Source organism: Diuraphis noxia, unplaced genomic scaffold (assembly GCF_037042655.1).
Source record: "Diuraphis noxia isolate RWA-SAM2 unplaced genomic scaffold, SU_Dnox_SAM2 contig0007, whole genome shotgun sequence".
In the NCBI taxonomy this organism is placed as follows: domain Eukaryota; kingdom Metazoa; phylum Arthropoda; class Insecta; order Hemiptera; family Aphididae; genus Diuraphis; species Diuraphis noxia.
Genome location: NW_028301717.1, coordinates 884,107 through 902,712, shown reverse-complemented (window position 1 = coordinate 902,712; position 18,606 = coordinate 884,107). Strand labels below are relative to the sequence as shown.

General features: G+C 39.8%; 1 long non-coding RNA gene across 1 annotated transcript; it reads right to left on the bottom strand.

The window, feature by feature from the left end:
• Positions 1-2,609: 2,609 nt before the first annotated feature.
• Positions 2,610-18,595, bottom strand: LOC149054349 (uncharacterized). The gene is made up of 3 exons (XR_016192279.1): positions 17,969-18,595; positions 17,335-17,367; positions 2,610-2,658 (listed from the first exon to the last, which is right to left on the bottom strand). It is a non-coding gene; the product is annotated as an uncharacterized LOC149054349 (long non-coding RNA).
• Between the last annotated feature and the right edge of the window lie 11 nt (positions 18,596-18,606).

Here is an 18,606-nt window from a genome sequence, read left to right as displayed (position 1 = left end):
AAAAAAAAAAATGGTCTACTGGAAAGTCAAATTAAATTTTTATAAGTGTTTTAAATTCAAGATTTTATACAACATTGAATATTCAATCGATCCGCTCATAATGGTTTTTATCGTTTTTCGTATACAATGATATTTTGTCATAAAATTCAAATTAAATACCATTCATTACAATGATCTACTATTGTTACCTACTGTATAGCAGAGCGACATACACTTATTTGCTTTTTTTAGTGTATTGATGATTACATTAAATTTAGAGTGTATAATGTAATTAAAAACGGAAGTTTATTAAAGTTTATAATTGTTGTGGGGCTTAAAAACATGTGTCCTTGTACACGATATTTCATTTTTGGAGAAAATTGTCCTCTCTCAATAACCCATCAGTTGCTTTAAAATGTTTTTTCTCGGCCTATATGCATATTGTGTTATTTTTTTTATATAAAGGAAATAAACTAATCAAAAATTTTTTTACAAATGTAATATTGAAGTACAACCACAAAGATTTTCTATGATATTACTTCTATTTAAATTTTAAAACTGTCTTCAAAAGAAAAAAATATATGCTAACAGTTAAAAGACTTATTTTTTAAACGAAACACAACATCACGTTATACTGCGAAACAGATTATTTAAATATTATTAACTATACCCAGTAGTGTGGATCTCATAGCTGAGAGTGACAGTAGTCGATTTAATATACCTTATTATGGGTGCAATAACCTGTCTTGTAGAAAAATCATAAGACTATAATATGTAAAGCGTTACAGAACTATTGCATACTGCATTAAATAATTCCATTGATAAAACTTAGTTATACTAAATAAAATAATGAAAATACTTACATGCATCAACTAAAAAATAAATAGAATCAACTAGGTAATTACAATAATAAATTGTTGGTACATCTTTTTTTATTATATATACGATTAATTGCATTGAAACCAGATCATTTGTATGCATTATAATATTTAATAAGTATTCAATTTAAATACTTAAATACACTTTAAAAGGCTTTGGGTATTTTATAATTTTCTTTCATTAAGTATTATGCCTAAAATATACTGATAATGATGTTTAATTTGACAGTTTATATAGAGTTTTGTATTATACAATATACAGCTTGATATATGTTTTTCATCAAAACAACCTTAGAAACTGACAAAAATTAGATATTTCTAGTTGTTTGATTTAAAAAAAAGTTTTTTGATTTGATATTGCAATTTTTATTCAACAATTGTTGTCGTTTATAATAAATATAATCTAATATAAATTTAAAATGTTTATTCCCGATGAGAATTCACTAAAATTTAAAAAGTTTTCCGACCGATATGAAGTAATCTTGTATTTAAATATTGTTACGTACCCTATCAATATTCAAAACATTATGTAAGTTTCTACTATGTGATATAACTAAGTAGGCAATTAATATAAAATAACCTGTTGAGGTCATCGTAAAAAAAGCGTAGATAATTAAACTATAAAAGCATTGTCACACGTCTCTTCTCGGAAAGTCACTGTTACTAATAAAGGATGTGAATCGACTAGAATAACCAATTACACCAGGAGACTCAAATTCTGCCTTATTGTGCCAGATTTCACCACCACGTACGACCACCTACTTCTACGGATACGAGTATATATAAGAGAGACCACGACAAGAGCTCGTCAGACGGTTTTTAAAATGTGAGCCAGACGGGTTTTTCTAAAATGTGAGCCAAACGATTCTTAAATTTGAATCAGACGGTTAGGGACATTTAAGCCACTTAGAGGCAGGTCGTAAAACCCATTGTCATTTAAAACAATATTTCAGAGTAAGGTCGTAACACCGCTCACCAACACCTTTATAGCATATAAACTGTATTTTTGTGTCAAGTATTAATAAATTGTGAAAATAAAGACATTATCTCACTGTACATCAGTATTTTATCTCTATGTTAATGTATGAATCGACGTTCAGTCGGGACGTAACAATATCTTTAGGTACATTTTTTAAAACCTTTGCAAGTACTTAGATTTTCATCTTACGTACACCTATTTCACGTTCATGAATTGATTTCGAATATTTCAATCTTATGGGTGAACTGCATTTGCATTGCATGTAAAATGTATGAAGCACGTGAGTGTTGAAGAGTATACTCAGGTTAATGATCATCACAATAATACGAGTGATTACCACTATGAAAGAATGATTTGCTTAAAACATTTTTAGCGCCTTAAAAATGACGTTTTTGTAGAGGCCTTAATTATCTAGATTCAAATACATACATTTTTTGAATGATTCTCTTCTCTGCGCACTCCACAACGACCTATGGTTTGTGATATTAGCCACCTAATTTTCTCATGCTCCAATCTATCAAATCAACGGGATCAACTTTTTTCCGTTTCAAACATTTACAACATTCCTGTCGATACTAAAAATATCTTTTCAACCCAACAAAAAAATATTGTATTATACATTTTATCCTTTTTCAGCCATACAGTTTTTTTAATCTAATCAGACATCTTTTTTGTTTTCTGTATTCTGTTTTCTTATTATATGTATATATTATTTAATGTCACTTAAATTTTTGAAACTAATTGTTAAACAAAGTTTAAATAAAAAAAAAATGAAATACATACATTTGTTTTGGAGCGTTCCTTCTAAATCTGTGTAATCACCTGAAATTGTATTATTCCAGTATTTTATTATACATTATTATTTAATGTTACTGTCTCCAATACCATTTCAGGGCCTTAACCTCGAAATCTTAAACCTACATACGTTATGCATATGGGATATCAATGCACTAATAACGGAGATACTTATATAACAAAACATTAATTTGTTAATATTATTTTAAGTCATTACAGTTGTAGGTATGGTAGTAATTTCGTATTCGTCAGGGGGGAAAATGTTTGAGTTATTAAGGATTCAAAAAATAAGATTTTGTTTGTATTTAATATTTCATGATTACATTTTAAAAATATAATTATTTTAATACTGGTTTTAGTTTACCCACACACACACAATATTGTCCATTTTAAAAATTTCATATACTATTGGGCCCAAGACATGTCTTTCATAACATTTTGTAAAGTATATTTTTATAAAATATATTTTATTTATGGAGGGGCGATAACAAGCAAGAGAGGTGGGGAGATAAATCTTATACGGAGTACCTAAAAATAAATATAGGATCTAATAACCTCCGGTCGATTATAAAAACAGAAAGACTGTCCATTGTCCGGTCCGCCGACACCAAGGTTTGACGGTCTTGACCAGCCTACATGGTTAGGTTAAGTTAAGTTCATAAGCTCCCTGCACAACGGAACCCATCTTGTCGTGTTTGGGGGGGGGGGGGGGGGTCACGGCCATTTACTTGGTTGGTGCTAAGAGGTTCTACCCGTGAACTGGCTCTCTCCATAACCGGTTGGGGCCAGGAAGGTTTGGTCTACCGGCTACCACTAGCAAACAAACTCTGAAGAAAACAGTAAACCACCTGGTGGCAGGTTTATACCTCAAGGTTAGAATTTACCTTAAAAATAAAAGATGGTTAAAGATTCCAAGGATACATTACCCCTGACCCAGGCCCCCACGTATTCGGGGGAGGAGGCCGGTCATCACGGAAATAAAGACTAGAAAACTGGACTCGGAATGAAATGATTATGAAGACATCGGAACAAGAATATGGGATGAATGGACCGACTTCCAAATTGAATTGGATAAGATGGAGACAATCTTAATTGAAATGGACGAATATATTATATAAATAGGGAAATAAGAACGTCCATAAACCACTGAAGGATTGGATTGTGAAGCTCGTGGTTCTGACGGCAAAGGTGAGCCCGATGAAATAACAACTGAGGATTACTTGTGGAAAAATAAGCGATGAAGTAGACAGGTTGAACCACATTATGGTTGGACATGCGAAAATAGTATTCTTCTTCACCCTGAAGCAAGTAGTTCCCTTGCAGCTCCCAAAATTATTATCGATTTAGGCGAATCCACCATGCTACAGCAGAAGATGACTGTCGAATTTAAAGGGGTTGACATCAGTGTAACTGAAGAGGATATTCGATACGCACTGAAAGTACGCAGTGTTAGGTACGATACGCACAGAATCGGAAGATTAAGAAGAACGCCAGGCGGACAGACTGCGGTGGACGCTCTCCTCTATCGGAGGATTGCGGAACTTCTCCTGTTCGAGGGAAGATTCAGAATAGGCTGGAGTACTTGTAAAGTTCGTCTAAATGTACGATCCAGCCATTGTTTCATATGTCAAGGATACGGACATTATGCAGCGTCGTGTAATGACCCGGACCGGGAGAACACGTGCATGAGATGTGGGGAAGTACGACACATTGTGGTGAAATGCGGCAAGAAACCTTCGTGTCCTCTCTGCATGGAAAAAAGATTGAAGACTGACCACGTTTCGTGTGACGTTTCCTGCGAGAACAGAGTTAAAAATAGGAAATAATAAATACACATCTAGCTAAGTTGCTTAATAATGTTGGCCGAAAGCCCCCTCAGAGAGGTTAGAGGCCCCAATTTCCTGTAACTAATGTTATAATACATTTTTATGTGATGCGATTGTTTTTAATAAACGTTGCTACCGGGAGGAAGTAATTCTCACGTGGTTCACTCTCGGCTTGCAATTCAGAAGGTAAAAAAAAAAGGTTCATAAGTTTAGGTTAGTCGCCTAGTCCTCCTTTGAAGAAGCCAGGAGCGTAAAGAGGAAAGAAGTGCTTTAGGAGCAGCCAAGAGTGGAGGGGCCATGGTGGACGGCGAGCCGGCCCACCTACCTGATGGCATCAACGTCCGGTTCTTCGTCATGACGGAGTTAAGGTATGTGCAAACAAACCTTAGCCTTTGCCGGGTAGCTCAGTATCTGCTGGCGGAGTTTATAAGGACGGAAGACATCAAGGTGACTGTCCAGATGTACGCAACTCTCATGTTCTTGGGGGGTCGTGCATGAAGCGAAGGTGACGTGGTACGGCGCGCACTATCACGCTACGGCCGATAAGGCCAGGCGGGTCATGGTGGCCCTGCGTGGGCTTATGCCCAACACAGGTGGCCTCCACAAGATCAGGAGGCATCTGCTGTTGGGCGTAATACATTCTATATCGTATGTTATACGGCGCTCCGACGTGGGGCGCTGACCTGGATCTCAGCCGGACCGATCCTAGGGTGTTGGCGTCCGTCCTGTGCTTGGCTGCTATCAGCAGCGTCTGCGCGTACCGCACCGTGTTCCATGAAGCCATGACGGTCGTCGCACGTATCACCCCCATCGTCCTGAATGCCAAAGAGCGATTCGCGTCGTTAGAGGTCAGAATGGCGAGGCGGTCGTTGGGAACTCGTGACGGGGGGTCCTTTCAGCCGGACGACTCAGCGGAGGCAGCGTGGGCAAATGATCCTCAGTCGCTGAGGTATCGTGTGCTGGCAATGTGGAACTGGGGTTTACTGGAGGCTGTGCCACCCACGGACAGCGGATGCGAGTGGATCGCGTCCTGGTCCCCCTGGACCTGCTGTAACTGTGGGTTACCAGGAGGCACGGCGAGTTGTTCTTTCACCTCATCCAGCTGATGACGGGTCATTGTTGTTTCAACTGGTTCCTCCGGAAGATCAACCGTGCACCGTTTGAAGGGTGTTCCCACTGTGGCCCACCCAACGGCTACGGTGAGGAAGTAGATGACGCCCATCACACCCTCGTTCGCTATGAGTCGTTCGTTCAGGGGTGAACGTGAGCGTTTGATCAGCGTGATCAGACAATTCGACCCAGGTGGACTGGTGCCCAAGATACTAGAGAGTTCGACTAACTGGGAGGCGGTTGCCAGATTCGCGAGGGACATTATGTCAGCCAAGGAGGGCAGAACGGGACAGGCAGTTCCGACAGGGTGTCACTCCGTCTAGGCGTTGGAGGTGATGTGGGACGCTCCTTCGGGGATGGCGGGCTCGGCTGGTGTCGTACCATCGGCGTCCGGGCTCCTGGTCTTTGGCTGCGAGGCCATCCATTCGCTCTTGGTCTTTCGTTTATGCTAATTTACATTGTTAGGGGCCTTAGTTGTGGGACTGTCCCATCTGTTCGCGCCGCCGTCATTGCCGTGCTAACAATATTATTAAGTACGAATAATATACACCACCGACCGACCCACACACACACACACACTCAGCACATATTCGTTGTTTTTGTATTGTTTTATTTTTGTCATGATTGTACCCTGCGAGTTATATAATATAATATGTAGATTAAAGCTGGTTATCGTGCGCCGCCGGATCGGTTGCAGGAATATAATTAACATGGCCGCCGTGACTTTTGTCTTCCCCCGTCCGTCGTTGAGTAAACCGTCGCGAGCGTCATTTTTTTGTATTTTGTTTTGCCACCTTTATTATTATTTTCTGTGGTCGAAAATTTCCAATTATTGTTATACTGTGCGGCGCAAATCGAGACGCGAATCGCCGTTGGCTAATCGCCACCTTAAGTATTATGTTCTGTGGACGCGAATCACCAATTTATTATATTTTGCAAGGCGCTAACCGCTACTCATTTTTTTTTATATATATTCAATTTTTTCCTAATTTCTGTGTTTGTGTGTGTGATTTTTTCTTATATAGCTAGGACCAGCTGGCCAGACTGCGCTCCACCAAATTGTGAGTTTTTATTCTTATTGTTATTCATTTATACTATTAATATTTAGGTATTAGGCCAATAGGGCTATATACATACATTTATTATTATATTTGTCGTGCCAGAAGGGCCGCTAATTTATATATATCTTTTTCTGTTAGACCAGAAGGGCCACAGTATATTATATACTGTTATAGCCATAAGGGCTTTGATCTATTATATATATATTATATTTTGTATACCTACCATTATTATGATGCTGTTATTTTTTATATACTTGTACAATTATTATTTAATTTGTGTATTATACAGCAACTAATTATCTACCTGGAACGTGTTACCGTTTTACTATTAGTTTTAAACACACACCCACACAAATACACACTTACACATCCACCGCACACTAGCACTCTTTAGTTTTGCTCGGCGAACCCGTCCACTTCTATTGAGTCGCTATACCTATTTACACACAATCTACACAGGTCGTTCGGTGTGTGAGTATAAATATACAGCGTACGAAGTATTTGGTGACCAAACATCACGGCCTATTATTGTCCGTACCCGGCCTGTGCACCATCCATGCCAAATTGTTCAACTTGTAAATTGATTTTTTGAGGGATTGCTGTTGGGGGATTGTCTTCTTTTCCACTCCCCAAACATCGTTTTAATCATTTTTTACTCACCACCTGAAGCATTGCTTAACGGCAGTTCGGGGTGGTGAGTGTATTTTCGATTGAAAATGAAAAAAAAGGTTAGGTTAGGTTCCACCCATTTGTCACAGCAGGATAGAAATATTCGAATACGTACCAGATTATTTTGGAATGGATACTCTTTTCTGCTATACAAAACTCAAATTTGTATACATTTATTAGATTAATTAAATGATGCCACATGGGGGCCAATAAATATGAAAACAGTACGGCTTCCATGTGGTAATTTATAACGGAAAAAAAAGGTTCCCCCCTGGGATCCGCCTTAACGTGGTGGGGGTGGGAGGAGTCTTGCCGGCTCTTAATTGAATCTTACAAAGCGATCCCGGTCTAAGTTAGACCAAACCCCAGAGTCTTACCTTAACTAGTCGGACATGTCTGGTCCACCTGCAAGCCGCTGCAAACGGACACAGATGAAGGTAACACCGATAACAAATCCACTGGCAGTAGGTAAAATGCAAGTGAAGGAAATCACTCTAAAAATCCAATATGAACGTTACAAACAGGAATATTGTTGCCACCTCAGGGTCCTTGGAACCCCAGGGGTCGGCAGTATTGGGCTGATCTTCTCTAAAACCCGGATCCAACGTAACGGGCCCACTACGGTTGTCATCAAACAACCGTGAGGGTACGGGTGTGTCCAGCCTAGCCCCCGCAACTCCATATGCCAAACTCCATATGCTGAATAGGATGCTCTAAGGAACAAGAACAGTGCTACTACACGCAATCCTGTTCTCTGTCTCCAACTCTGTCCAACGTTGACAATGCCACCAAGAGCCACAGCAGAAGAAAGAAGGCAAAGATGAAGAAGGCAGGAAAATCAGAACCAACATAGGCAGAGATCGTAAATACAGGGGCATCTAAACCAGGCAAGTCGAGGCAGCTTGCGGAATTCGCTGCTGAGAAACACAGACCGCAGAAGAAATCCAGACCAAGCGCGGTCATAATCGAGAAAGGTAGCTTCACTTTCTATAGCGAGCTACTAAAAGGTGTTAAAGAGGGATTGGAACATCAAACTCGTCAAGATTCTAAAGATCCGAGAAACGAGGCAAGGGAACTTGATCATGGAAGTGGATGGTGGCGCTGAAACTGCTGAGAGGCTGAAGGAAGTAGTGGTTGGTGTTTTGGGCTCAGACATTACTGCCAGAAGGACTGAGCACATGAAGACGATAGAAGTAAAGGAACTTGATAGCCTCTCCAGCATCGATGACGTCATGGAAGTGGTCAAACGTGAGACAAATTTGTAGGGCCATGCAGCCAAGGACCTACACCTGAGGAGACCTTACGGAGGGTGCAAGTCTGCCACGATTTTTCTCCCGACGAAGACCGCAGCGGAGTTGCTGAAGGTGGGCAGACTACGGATCGGCATCGTGTACGGCTGAGTCGTAGAACACATCAGAAAGCTCAGATGCTATAGATGTTTTGCCTTCAATCCTAACACTGCGAAGGTGAAGATAGGAAGGATCTCTGCCGAAGGTGCGGCTCCAGAGACCACTATGTCGCCAACTGTGGCGCCAAACAAGAAGCTGCAATAGCGTTTGAGCGTCAACTTAACATATTTGGACTCAATATATTAGATGAACAGAGCCATGCGGTCACGTCAAAAATTTAACTTAGTTAAGTGTACTTATGTATGCCGAAGGCAACCGAAGAGAGGAGTATGGGCCTCTATTTTTGCACCCGACCCATTGCAGACATTCCCATAGTTTAAGTTGACTTTTGTTAAGTTTTTGTCAATAAACGATAGTGGCTGGGGGGTGAAATGACTAACGTCGGTGCCACCCCCCGTCACTGATTTACGTTGTAAAAATAAAGGTTAGGTTAGGTTTGGTTCAGTTCAGCGGTGGCTGTCGTGGTGTACAGACGTGTTCTCGCACCGCTCCGCAGTTAATTCGTTATTTATCCTAAAGTCTTAGGCCATTTTTTACGTGTTTGGTACCTGCACATTCGTCTTACGATTAGGCTTCGATCAGCAAAAAACACAACCAAATCGGTTGAAAAACGGGCTAGAAATCGCGAGATTCGTTAAAAGTCATTTTGGTGCGCTCTGAATGACCGACGTTGACATTGCGTTTTTCCAAATGTTTAGAAGCTGACCACCAAAGAAAATCGGTCCGCTTCCTTTCAATTAGTGTCCCACGTTTTCGTGTGAACGACGCATATCACCGGTGTGTTCAAAAATTGCCTGAGGACCGCATGGATCCCGAGTGGCTGGAAGGATACGCGGGTGTTAGTTGTCAGAAAATCACCAGGAAAAGACCCCACGGAAGCTAAGTCGTATCGCCCTATAAGCCTCCTTCCGGTGATTTTTAAGGCCTTGAACACGTAATAGTGGAAAGAATCCGTAGAGAGGTGGAACCGAACATGTCGAAAAGGCAGTTCTAATTCAAGAAAAACCTCCCAACGATCGACGCGATCCAGCATTTCTGACAATGGACGAGTGATGGGCCAGAAAAATACGTTCATGCGATTTTCCATGATATATCGGGTGCCTTCGACTGCTTGTGGTGGGCCCAATTGATATTAGATATGAGGGCAGTTAACTGTCGGGATAGGCTCATTGACCTCACAAAAAGCTACCTTGACGGTCGAAAAGCGGAATTAACGATTGGAGACCAAAGAGTAACGAGGACCCTCACTAAAGGATGTCCCCAAGGTAGCAAGTATGGACCTGATCTTTGGAAGCTAGCGATGAACCCGTTGTTCACGGAGGAACTGCCTGCCGGTACTGAGATAGTCGCGTACGCAAAAGATCTTGCCCTGTTGATCTCTGGTAAAAACCATGCCGAACTGACCTTACGATAAAACGCCCTTCTTGTGTGTGGTGCACTTCAGACTATTACACATCGTAGTTGATGACAGGCCTTGGGGACTTCAATCACTCGCTCCACCGGTTTAACCTTAGAGACGATGCAAGGTGCCGGGGAGGGTCCCCTAACGGGACCGCGAAGCATTTGTTGTACGAATGCCCACTGGCTAACCAAGAAAGAACTAAACCATGTGACGCGGTGCGCGTGGCTGGAGCGGACTTACCGTGGGTCCATGAAAAATTGACCGAATCTCAGGTCGTTTTCTGGGCGCTGCGTACGTTTGCTCATGACGCAGTAGGGCGCACCGAGACAGGATAGGCTCGTTAGACATGTTCCGGTGTTAATTTAGATTCCTGTATGGGGTCTCTAGGCTGCCCCAGTTTTAGCGCGGAAAACAGTACTACGACGTTTTTGTCCCTCTATACTCCCACGAGAAACGCCTATCCGAGTGGAGCACAAATTATAACGGCTCTGTGACACCGACGGGAAGACGATTGACCTCCAGACGGAAGGATCGGGCGAAAGCAACTGGTGGGAGACAACAAATCCTTGCCGGACCTCCGATCACACGCCGGTTGGAACCTCCCATGCATCCTGGTTGAGAGTCTACATTCAGATCCAGCACATCTGTGGACGAGCACATGCGCGTGGAAGGCAAGCTCGGGGCCATTCACGGACTAGGCCCTTCAAAACTCCCGGAAACCCATCCTAAAAACAGTACCGCTTCCAAAAAGGATGGGGCCGCGGCGTGAGTAAAATCCGTCCTGACGACTAGGCCAGCGGGAAAGAGGTCGTTGTTTGTACCTGAGGGAACGGATCTCAAAATCCCATCACGCGGGAGTTTGGAGAGCCACTCCGCTCATTCCATCCGACCTTTGGCCGCAACAATTGGTCGCGTGGATGAGCGGAGCCATATTAGCTTTGCGGCGCGTGCCTGTCGGCCACGCGCAGCATTTAGACTAGTCGGCGATTGCTGCGTCTGACCATAACACGTCCGGGACTTTTTGGATGGCCTTGTAGGGGCTACGGAAGTAACGCCTAAGTAGAAGGAAAGAGGTCGCGAGTGGGTCACTCCCCACCACACCCGACGAGTCACTTGAAACCCAACTATCGGCCTTAAATGAGTTACCGCGGAGCAATTACCTGATTGGCCCCAGAGTGCCCGAGTACGACTTTCCGGAGGGATGAGGATTCGTCGTGAAGGCTGGCATGTGGCTTCCTGTGAGATGATGGTAAAAACGCGCAAGCCAGCAGGATACGACTGCAGGTCCTCTCTCCGTCACATAGCTGGTTATCGTTGACCCCGTAAACCTTCGGGATAGCGGCTAATTTTATGGTGCAGTGAGTTATGAGGTGGTATCTATGGCCTCAGGCATAATACAAAAGGTTCTCCAAATACCAAAGGCGAGAGTAGGCTTTGTCTACTGTAGGATTAAGAGATGAGACAGTCATCGAAAGGGACGTTTCTCTAGATGTTTGATCAGAGGCCACGTGCTCAAGGACTACGTAGGTCTGGTCAGGAGGAACACATGCCTCGAGTGTGGGTTAACAAGTCATATGGTGGCAGCTTGAACTTCGTCGCAGGAAGACAAGAACGCGTTTAAGGAAAAACTTAAGTTGGAGACAACATGTGAGGCTGGCAAACTGAATTGGCTACGGCCCGGGGATGGAAATTCATTGCCTCGCAATGATTTAAGTTCTGCAAATCAATGTAGATAGCAAAAGAGAGGCACATGATCTCATGCAAGCTACCGCCAATCAACTTAAGATAAACGTTTTGGTTGTAAGTGAACCGAGACACTCCAGAAGTGAAGAAGAAGGATGGTTTAATGGAGCTGGAGTAAACGCTAAAATCGCTGTACTAAACAGCAGTATTTCAATAGACAAAATCGGCTCAAACTACGAAATAGGTTTTCGCTGGGTACAGATTAGTGGAGTTACAATATACGCCTGCTATTGGTTACCCTATACCGAATTCACTCAATTAATCGACTTCTTCGACAGACTTGATGCCAGCATCAGTACAGTAAATGGCTTGGTCATAGTTGCTGGTGACTTTAATGCCAAGTCACTGAAATGGGGTGATCATCGCGAATACGCGAAGGGACGAGCTCTGGTGAATTAGACGCCAGTCTTGGCCTTATTCCATGCAATCGCAGGGACAAGCCGAATTTGTCGAGAGTTTACAATGGTGGCATATCAAGGTCACACTTAGACATCACATTTGCATCTATGAGTAGCGTACAACAAGTACGTGAATGGAAGGTCTTGGACCAATTCACTGGCTCTCCTCACAGATACATATCTTTCGAAATATCGGCATTGACCAACGAGCCAATTCAACAGGACAACGTCGCTAGATGAGCATAGAGAAAATACAATCAAACTAAATTACGGAACTTCTTATCCGTATTCAATTTCAAAATAGCCGGGCTTATATCAAGAAGATACTTAGAAGAGGCATGCAGCAGCTGTATGCCACGAGGCGAGTACAAAGGAGGAAAATACCTACTTTTTGGTGGTCTCAAGAAATCTCTGACCTTAGGAAGGACTGTTTAAAGGCACGTAGAAAATATAATAGAAGCCAATATCGTCAATCTAGCACCCAAGAATTAAACCACACCAATTATAAGGAGGTCAAAAATAAATTAAGAAGAACTATCAGGGAAAGCAAGGAAACTGGATGGAAGAATCTATGTGCACAAGTGTAAACGGATCCCCGGGGTATTCCTTACAAGTTAGCAACCAAAAATCTGATGGGTAGAAGACCGATCCCAGGGCTTCTTCTTCCTGGTAAGCTGATATCGATTGTCGACTCATTGTTTCCTCAGGTGCCAAACATTATATGGTCAAAAATGTCAACAGAAATCGGGTTCCCAGAGATATCAAGCCAAGAAGTAATAGATGGTGGTCGTAAAATACCAACGGAGAAGACCCCTGAACCAGACAGCATACCCGACTTGGTGATTAAACAAATATCAACCGTTGGACTAGAAATGCTCAGGGACCTGTTCAACGCATGCCTGAGAGATGGCACGTTTCCAAAAGAATGGAAAACAGCAAAATTGGTACTGCTTCGCAAAGGAGACATGCCGTTGGACAATCCTAAGTCGTACAGACCTATTTGTCTGTTGAAAACGTTTGGCAAATTAATCGAACGCATCATCAAAGCACGTTTGGGAAAGCACATAGAATTATCTCACGACATAAACAACAGACAGTTTGGCTTCAGAAAATGGTGGTCTACTATTGACGTAGTGCAAGAAATGATGAGGATTGTAGAAAAAGTCTCAACAAGATAATTGTATAGTAGGAAACTCTGTGCAGTGGTAGCCCTGGATGTTGCTAATGCATTTAACACGGCTAAGTGGCATAGGATAGAAGAGTTCTTACATGTTAAAGAAATACCAGCATACCTCGTAGGGGTTATAAGGAGCTACCAAAGCAAGAGAGATCTCCAGTACGAGAATGGTGGTAATAAGGACATCACATGTGGCGTACGGCAGGGATCGGTGTTTGGGCCGTTTCTGTGGAATATGATGTACGACGATCTGCTCTGGGTACAAACAGGGGGCAATCAACAAGGCACATCATCATCCACGCTACAATATTGCCGTGATTACTACACTTGTAAACTTATTTATTTAATGACGAAATCGGATGTCTCGTTCTTGGTCTTGTTGTAGATAATAAATTGAAGTCACAAAGTTAGTTTTAATAATAAAATATAATTTAAATAGGTTAGAAAAGAATATGTATTTAAGAGATTTGAAGACCCAGGTTACACTCGTGCCTGAGAATATGTGCATTTATGCTAGTATAGACTAATTCTAACTTAGGTGCTAACTAATTACTATATTTATACCTATATCCATTCGTGGCGTGATGTAAATGGAGCCACGGGATTGGTTCACTCAAAATTACATGCATAGAGTGGTATACGTTATAAATGTTAATCCAGTTGTTTTCCATAAATATAAAATAACTAATCAACAAAAAAAGGTACAAGGAGAAACAAAGTACAAAATGTATGCTGATCATCATGGAAATAGAGTAAACCGAGAATACGGTTTACTACACAGGGCACACGACTGGAATCCTACAAGAGGTTACAAACAATGCACTCACAGCCGTCGCAGATTGAATGGAACATGGCAGAGCTATCACTGTCAATAGAATAGACGGAGGCCATTATTCTTACGAATGAGAGAGGTTATGAGAGGCCTGAGTTCAGAATACGTGGCATGAGTATCCAGATAAAATATCAAATAAGATATTTAGGAGTGGAACTTCACAGAATTCTCGGGTTCCGTGCAAACCTCGTAACGGCAGCCTCAAGGGCGTAGAGCACATCACAGTCATTATCTAGAATAACGCCAAATGTAGGCTCAGGCCAACAAAAGAGACGCCTACTGTCTACAGTGGAGCTGTGCAAGCTACTATGTATATGTCAATACATAGCACCAGTCTGGTCGACGGCTCTTGTGTTCGAGAAAAACATTCAAACTATTCTAAGGCCTCAAAGCACTATCGCGCTAAGGACAGCTATGGTATATAGAACAGTGTCAACAGCGGCAATTATGGTAGTAGCTGGAGTTATACCTGCTCACTTCCTTGCGTAGGAAAGGACGAAGAGATACGAGATCAGGAAAGAACCTAACAAAGCGGGGATTGAGAAGAAAATACGTTAAGAAGTCCTTAATTAATGGCAGAAAGAATTGAACAAGGAAGTCACGGGAAGATGCACCTGGAGACTGATCAGGGACGTTAAGAGCTGGTTGATCCAAAAACACGGAGCAGTTGACTTCCATTTCACTTAGATGCTATCGGGCCATGGATGTCTCAGACAATATTTGAATTGTTTGGGAAAACTAGAGGACCCTAGTTCCATTGACTGCCAAGCAGCAACGGATTACGTTAAGCATGCAATATTTGACCACGGCCGATAGTGGATGGATCGCAGAACGCTGGAGGGAACACTGGGCCAAGAGCTGTGACCGGAAACGGTCGTAGAACTGATGATGAGCGACCTCGACAAGTTAATAAGTAAGTTTATCAACAAACTCCTTTTGACCAGAAAAGAAGAGGAGCAGATAAGGCAATGAAAATAAAAACCACATAGTTAAGTTGTATATCATGTACGCCAAAGGCAGAATATTAGAGAGGTAGAGCGCTCTCTTTTTTGTACACGCAAAACGCACCAAACCGATTAATTACTTATTAATTACATGTTTGTTAAAATTATTTTGTTTAATAAACGATACGGAGGTCGAGGGGACAGACGACCCAACTATGGTTGTAGTACCCTCTCTTCCGCGTCATGATTGAACACAAAAAAATGGTTACGTTAGGTTAGTCATGACATTGATTGGTTGGGGCTGGCAGGCCCGGTCCATCTGCAAGCATTTGCAAACGGATCGCTGCCAGTAGGTGAAATAGACGGAAGGAAAATCACAAACCATTATTTGAAAGCCAAAAACGGACTACCCTAACTGTTACTACCCCATAGGTTTCACAGCCTCAGGGATCATTGGTAGTAGATTAACTCTGGTTAAAGACCGGGTGTCCAGCACGGTCCCTGAATCTGGCAAAAATGCTACTGCTGATACAGCAGTGTCGTTTGGCACGCAACAAGAGAAGAATGACCTGCAGAAGCGACTGTTCAACAGCCGCTAACAGTCCCTCTACAACAATAACGAAATTGAAAAACATCATCTCACAGGAAGGCACATACCACCTTTCGCAACGAGCTCTCATCCATCCGGAAAGTCGTACTCGGGCGCCTGGGTGCTAAACGGGTAGCGGCTCCCCGGCAACTCATTTAAGGCCGATAGTTGGGATTCAAGCGACTCGCTGAGTGTGGTAGACTATCCTACCTCAATTCTAATGAAAAAAAAGGCACAGCGTGACTTATAGGTGTCGCACGGCGCCCGAAAACCTTACAACATGACTACTATAATTATTAATATAAATAAAATAATAAATATTTAAATGATTGGCACTAACAAAGTTACCTATGCATATTATATACAGTTGACTCACGATAACTCAAACCTTCAATAATACAAAACCTTTGGTATTTCGATGTAAATTCGAACAAAAACAATGCTTAAAGGCTTTAAGTACACTCGGTAATTCGAAATTAAATTTTGGGGAAAAAGGCCCCTATAAAATCGTGTAGAAATTTAGCTTATTGTTTTCGATAACTATAGAATAACTATATAGGTTCGTAAGAATATATCTTAATCGTCTCTAATCGCAATTTAACTCGTCAAGTCTTTTAATTTAGATAAACAATTATGCGCTACGAAATGTCAAACATAATCATACCTTTAAAAAGTAAAAAATCATAAAAATAAAATGTTTGTTGGTAGCTACAATTTTAATATACTTTTAGATACTAAATATTATTACACTGTTTTGTAAGTAATAACATATACAAAAAACAAAATACAGAGCACATTCGTTTCAGAAAAAAAATACTTTGCTGCGAAACTAAACTTACACTAAAATAACAGATAAGAGTCAAATGAGGGTTCATAAGCTTATAAAGCTTACCCTGTGTAGCTAAAGTCCATATAAAAATTTAAAAATATATGATAATTTATACTGTGAATAATAAAATATGTAATAATATGTACTTCGTAAAAAAAAATGTAATTCAAAACACTGAATAAATGAATAAATAATAAACAAGGTAACATGTAACATGAGAATTTTAAGCTTATTAGAGAAAACAAAACTTTTCCAGTTTATTAGTAGATTTCGTCACCTTTGAATAACATTTGGCACAGCACCGTTTTGGTTGATGATTCAACTTTCAAAAAAATACAGGTAAATAAAACTGACATAGGAAAAGTGTAGACATTTTTTACAATTCGAGCAGTTCACTTCGTATCCATAAAATATTTCTTTTATACATAATGGTCTGACACAGATATTCTATCGTGTAATAAACCTCTGAGTTCATTATTAGCACTTATGCCATGCAACTTTCATTTTATAACAATAAATAAATAAATAAATATTTTTTTATATTATCTCCAAATTTCCAATTTTTTCTTTAAATTACAATAGCGATAAATAAATCCAATCTGGCTATTATGATTAGGTATATCTACCTTAAATAGATACTTAAATATAAAAGGTGGTAATTAAAGCACTTATTTACTTATTTACTAATTTATCTATTAATTACAATTAACTTACTTTTAAAATTACAAATAGAATGCTGAAGAATAGCTGTAAGTTCAAAATAATTTATATAATGTTGTATAAAGCTATGCTCGAGTAGAAAACAATTTATGAATTGAATGGTTCAATCTTTAATCAATCAATCATTTGCCTATAACTCTTACCATTATTAAAATATGAAGGGATTATTTATATTTAAACACAATCTGGCATTCAACAAACTCTTCGATATACTTATTTTGATAATTTATGCCGAATAAAAATAAATTAAAAATGTACTATATTTGTATACATTATGATTTTATACTATTTCTACATTCTACATTATTTAATTTGTCTAAAACTTCAAATTAATAAGAAGTAACTTATTAAATGTAAAAATTACATTAACACTTTTGAAGTTACTTTCCTAATAGTTACAATAATTTAAGAGTACGGTTAATTTGTTTTGAAATGGAAATCAACTTCAATCAAAATAGATTCAAAATGCATTCATTTCCTTAAAGACAGAACTGGGATAATGCCATAATAGTTAGGTAACTATAAAATTAAGAACACACAATCTAATATATCAAACATTATTTTTTTTTAATTATGTGTAATATAATGAAGTTACTATATTATATTGATTATTAAATAAAAATATTACCTCTGCATTGTACTAAAAATAAAAGTTAAAAGGATACATTTTATTATTACATTTTTAATTGTATAGTCCATCATGTCCATGGACCATAAATTAAGATATAATAATTTTCACATAATAATAGAATATAAAACAATGCAATCATCTGTTCAATCAAATTGTACATGTTATTCAATTTTTAAGCTGGTAAAGAAATTATGACTTAATCGTAGGTAGAACAAAAATAATAAAGTTAGGTATTGTTTATATTATTAATATACATTGACTATTGTTGCATGACTAAAGCAAAATCAAATTACTGCGTTAGGTAAAATAAATTGCATGAGTTATAACTTATAACATCAGTAAAAACTTATTAAAATACATTTTAGCTGGGTATACTGGAATTAGTTCATGCAAATTTGATTTATAGCTTTGAATCGGTATTTCTTCTAAAATCAATTCAATATCAAATTTTTTGAACAACTTTTATCTGCTTTCTCATAATAATATATAAAATTTAAATTTAACAAATTGCAATAGCTTTGTTTTTTTATGAATTTATATAATATCTTAGCTAAGCAATAATTAGTTTCAGCCTTCAAATCGATATAAAACAATTTACAAACTCAATGATAATAAAAATCACAAAATAAAAATAT